We start from the raw sequence: 6,000 nt of genomic DNA, 5'->3' as shown, positions 1-6,000 counted from the left end.
CATGGAAATTCATGTCAGTTTGCTGAATGTTGTGACTATTGCATACATGACATCTGCTTTTTATAGATATTTAACATTGTGGATTTATAAGGATGCTTAATTCAAATGTTAAAGCATGACAGAATTATTTTTATTGTGTTATATCCTAAATATAAACAATCCTTGTTTGCATGTATACATATTGAAGTATCTTCTAGAGCAGGAAGTGGATTTTTAAATTTTATATATTTATTCTTAGGGTTTTTTCATTATATTTTTATTTATTTACTTTATATTCTGCTTGATGCCCATCCTCCTGATCACCCACTCCAACAATCCTCCACCTCCCCTTATCTCCCTGTCCTCTGAGAGGGTCGAGGTCCCCCAGGTATTCCTTCCACCTTGACACATCAAGTCTCTGCTGGACTAGGTGCATCTTCTTCCACTGAGCCCTGACAAGACAGACCAGCTAGAATAACATATTTCACAGACAGGTAACCATTTTGGGGCAATTCCTTGCTGTAAAAGGTACATGTGCTACATCTGCGCAAGGGGGAGGGGCTTGGTCCAGCCCATGTGTGCTCTTTTGTTCAGTCTCTGAGCACCCCAAGTGTCCAGGTTAGTTGTCTTTGTTGGTCTTCCTTCCTGTGGAGTTCGTATCTCCTTTGGGGCTGCAATCATTCCCCCTAACTCTTTCATTATTCTTCAAATTCCATCCACTGTTTGGCTGTCCTTATCTGCTTTCCTCTGAGTTCGCTGCTGCATAGAGCCTCTCTGAGGAAAGCAAAGCAAGACTCCTGTTAGCAAGCAGAGCACAGTATCATTAATAGTGTCAGGGATTGGTGCTTGCACATGGGGTGGTTCTCAAGTTGAGTCAGTTATTGTTTGGCCATTCCCTCAGTCTCTGTCCCATCCCCCGTTTCTGCATTTCTTCTAGACAGGATAAATTTTGGGTCAAACGTTTTCTGGATGGGTTGTTGTCCCTATCACTCCACAGGAGTCCTGCCTGGGTACAAGGGATGGGCTCTTCAGATTTGACTCACCCTTGTCAGTTGCAGATTTAATTTCATTCTTACAGCCATATGGCCCTCTCTCTGGTCCCTCTCCACACCTGATCCTGAACACCCTTACCTTCCTCCCCATCCCCTCTGCCACCCAGTCCCCTCACTTCCTACCTCCTATGACAATTCTATTTCCCCTTTTGAGTGAGAGTCAAACAACCTTGCTTGGGCCTTTCTTCTTATTCAACTTCTTTGGGTCTTTTTGAGTGCTTCATGGGTATTTTATGGTCAATATCCACTTATAATGAGTGTATACCACGCATTTATTGTCAATAGATCTTGATCAGATCTTGATCTCTCTCCTCCACACCTCCAGTCCCTCCCACATTCTCCTTCAAATCCACTTGCCTAATGCCCTTTTCCCCCCCAGATAAAAGTCAGTTTAGACCAAAGAAAAACACAATTCAAGGTTAGTAAACACTCAAGATTTATTCAGGTAAAGTTTACTTATAAGGTAGTATTTGGTAATATATAAAGTAGGTAGTGACTCACATTTCCATTGAACTCCTTTCTGATTTTCATCATTAGAAGGAATTGAGAAATAATAATAATAATAATAATAATAATAATAATAATAATAATAATAATAAAGTTACTAAGGACTTGTTTTTCCAGAAATTGCTGTTTATTTATTGAATTGTATGATGGAAAAGCTATGAGATATATAATAAATCAAATGGTAGAAATATAACCAAGACATCACAAAGACTAAAAGTACTCCTTCAAGACTAAAGGACTTAATACCAAGTTGCACAGACACCAAGATGAACGCAAGTTGATATACGGTATTTCTTTTTTTTTTTTTTAATGCCATCATTTAAAGAATACAAGTATGTCTGAAAGGCAAAATATCACTGACAGTGTTAATAAGGAGATTAACATATATTAATTCACATTCAAATAAATCAAGTGGTTCATGCCTAAGTTCTTTTGAAATTTGCAGAAATCAATCTTAATTGAATATGTAAAATTCAAATTGCTTTTGTTTTTACTGCCTACTCATTAAAACTCATCTTCTTAAAACCCAGTGTCCATCTTAGTAATCAGAAACATCAATTTTCCAATATAACAAAAATATCATCATCATAACAATCATAATAAAACTGATTTTAAGATACTTTTGCCCAATATTTATTCAGGCTTTTGGGAATCTGCTCATCACCCCTAAATGGTGAGTAAAACAGCAGTTTTCTTTGTTTTCTTGCCACTCTGACTTACAATTTAGGATGATATTGTGCATGCAGAACACTTTTAATAAAATGTTACCACTGAAAGAAAATAATGTCTGTCAATATCCCTATCATTTTCTTGTAAACTTCTCCCATCAATATATATAACATTGGCCATAATAATTACTTTATTTACTATTTTACAGCCAGATTGAGTGTGCTTTATTTCATGCCTCTACTGGTTTGTTTTCTAAAAATAAACACTTATACTAAACCAGCTATAAAATGAGTTTAATACTGAATAAGAATTCATTTACAAATGAACACATACATTTAACGTATATCCACAAATTAAGTTAATTCTTCCTCAAAGTCCAATATACTTTCTGATCTTCTAAATTATTTGGTTCTTATGATTGAGAATAAGACTGATAGTTTTAAACTAAGGCAGTATAATGGTTAATTTCATGTATTAGGAACTGAGATATGTTTCTGAGTATCAGGAGACTGTTGGTTTCCTCTTCTTGGATCAAAATGTATTCCATAAGGTTTCTTATGTCTTAGGACTTTGCAATTATACTTGAAATACATCCCAGGATAAATAAAGTCTATATTTTAAAGATAGATTCTTAAAAAAAAAAAATCTCTGTTTTTAGAATTATATAAGCCATGTATTTCCGTCTCCTTTATTTCTTTGTCTCTATTTCCTTGTCTATGTAAACAACAGACAAACACACACACACACACACTCTACACTTATAGATGATATATATTTTCTCTATTTTTGGCTCAGCAGGATTATGGAATAAAATTATGGACCCACATTTGTATACATAATACATAGAATAGGCCCTTTAGCAGCTGTATCAACCCTATAAAGTTGCAATCAATTTTATATTGTAGAAATGAATTTATAGGATATAATGATGCATTCTTTGCTCTAACCAAACTAAATAGAAATAAGTGGTTATTAGATAAGTTTTTCGTATGTATATTAAGCATTATTAAAACTTTTAATTTCTTTTAGTTTTCAAAAATAATATTGGTCCTGTGAAGGCTCAGTGGATGCCCCAAAGTAGGGGAATTCGAGGGTGGGGAGGCAGGAATAGGTGGGTGGTTAGGGGAACACACTCATAGAAGCAGGGGGAAGGGGCATAGGATATGGAGTTCCAGGGAGTGGGGGTGGATCAGGAAAGGGGATAACATTTGAAATGTAAATAAAGTATTCAATTAAAAAAAAAAAAAAGAAACGAGTTAAGGACAACCTGGATATCTTAACAAGTATCTGAACATAAAAACAAAAACAAGAGTCAGGAATTTGAGTATAGTCCAGAGATCAAGTGCTTGATTACCATGAATGTATCCTTAGGTCCAATCTCCTATAACAACAACTTGTCACTGGCTTTGTAAGGTTTTGTTTTGTTGTTATTTGTTTTGTTTTGTTTGGCTTGGTTTTGGTGTGTTTTTTGAGACAGTGTGTTGCATATTGCCTCAGACTCATAAATCTTTCTATCTTGGTTATCTGAATGCGGGAATTACAGCATGTACCACCATACCCAGAAAATAAATGATTTTTTCCTGCTTCTGTGTGCTAGATTTTAAAATTAAAGTGATAGCAGAGATTATTCACTCTGATTTCCTGCTTCTACGCATTCTTTGTGTGTGTTCACATACTTTTCTCGCTTTTGTTCTATGTTTTAATATCTTCTTATAAAAAATAAGTATACTGGGCGAGACAGTAATAACCCTACTCTAACTTCGTTACTTCTTTACATATTCTATATCTAAGTATGGTACAAGTTTGATATTCTCAGTTTTAAAATTTCACCATGATTTACAGCAAGCTGTGAGCTAAAAAATTAAGCTTCCTTTAAATATTTTGAGTAGGCATCTGAAGGAGAATATAAAATATAAAAGCATTTTTCAATCTATTCTCTGAGATATATAATCATTTCATGCAAGCTGATTTGTTACTCTGTTCCTTCTTATAAGCTAACAGAATAACAGCTTTGTGTTAATAATGTGGTGCTTATCATTGTCAGGTGACACACTTTAGAATTTTAACACAGTAAACAAATATCTTTATCTCTTCTTCAATAATATTCTCCAAATAGAAAAAAGAAATTATCAAAGTTTTAAGATAAAGAGAGAAAGATTCCCCTAATCTCTTTATTGCCATTTGTAGATCAGTGACAGCATGGAGAAATTTGACTTAACAATACACATACATTTTCATTGAACAAGAATACTATTCACTTTCTTTAGTGTCAAGATTGCAAGAGTCACCAACAACATGGACATATATGGTTTTGCCATTTATTTATTTATTTATTTATTTATTTATTTATTTATTTATTTATTTATTCATTCATTCACTATATATGCCAATCACTGACCACATCATCTTCCCTCTCTCACATAGTTGCTGCTATAATCCCACCTCTACTTTTCCTCTGAGAATATAGAGGACTTCCTGGGTGTCCCCCTAAACTGTCACATCATGTCTCTGCAGGGTTAGATGAATTTTCTCTCACTGAGTCTAGACAAGGCAACCCAGCCAGGGGAACAGATTCCACAGGCAGAAAACCAGTTTAGGGAAGGCCCTCTTACCAGTTGCTGGGGGACCCACAGGAAGACCTAGCAGCACATGCACTACATATGTGGGAGAGGAGCTTAGACCCCGCCTGTGTGTGAGGTTTGGTTGGTGGTTCAGTCTCTGAGGGGCCCAAGGGTCCAGTTTGTTGACTGTTGCTCTTTGTGTGGAGTTCCTATACCCTTCAGGGCCTCCATTACTTCCCTTAAATCTTCCATCGGAGTCCCTGACCTCCATCCAATGTTTGTCTGTGGGTTACTGTATCTGTTTCAGTCAGATGGTGGGTGGAGCCTATCAGATGGCAATCATGCTAGGCTTCTGTCTGCAAGCATAACAGACTATCATTAATTTTAACAGAGATTATTGCTATCCTGTGTGATGGGTCTCCAATTGGATTGGTTGTTGGTTGGCATTTCCTTAGTCTCTGCTTCATTTTTGTCCCTGCACTTCTTGTAGACAGGACAAATTTTGGTTTGAAAGTTTTGTGGGTGGGCTGGTGTCTCTATCTTACTACTGGGGGTCCTAAGTGGCTACAGAAGATGGCCTCTATAAGTTCCAAATGCCCACTGCTAGGAGTCTCAGCTAAATTTACCCACATATGCCCACTCCTAGGAGCCTACCCAACCCTAGGTCTCTAGCATGTCCAAGAAATGCCCCTATATCCTCTACTACCCCCATCCACAGACCTTTATTCACTCTCCTAGCATTTGGCTCTCTCTCATGTCTCTTTCCACATAGGAAACTGAAATCCCCCATTCCTCTCCCCACCCCCTATCCCACCCAGTTTCTTCTCTCCATCTGCCTTCTCTGATTATTTTATTTCAGTGTTTGAGTGAGATTAAAAAAAAATCCTCACTTGGGCCTTCCTTCTTGTTTAGCTTCTTTGGGTCTGTGGAATGAAGCATGGGCATCCAGTATTTTATGGCTAATATCTACTTACTAGTGAGTATATATCATGTATGTCCTTTTAGGTTTGGGTCATCTTACTCAGAATAATATTTTCTAGTTCTATCCATTTGTCTAATAAATTCATGATAACCTTGTTTTTAATAGCTGAGTCATATTCCACTGTGTAAATGAACCATATTTTCTGTATTCATTCTCTAGGTAATGGACATCTGGGTCGTTTCCAGTTTCTGGCTATCATGAATAAAGTTGCTATAAGGATAGTGGAATACATGTCCTTGTGCTATGGTAG

The sequence above is a fragment of the Mus musculus genome, chromosome X, assembly GCF_000001635.26.
Source record: "Mus musculus strain C57BL/6J chromosome X, GRCm38.p6 C57BL/6J".
In the NCBI taxonomy this organism is placed as follows: domain Eukaryota; kingdom Metazoa; phylum Chordata; class Mammalia; order Rodentia; family Muridae; genus Mus; species Mus musculus.
This window is presented reverse-complemented; position numbering follows the sequence as displayed.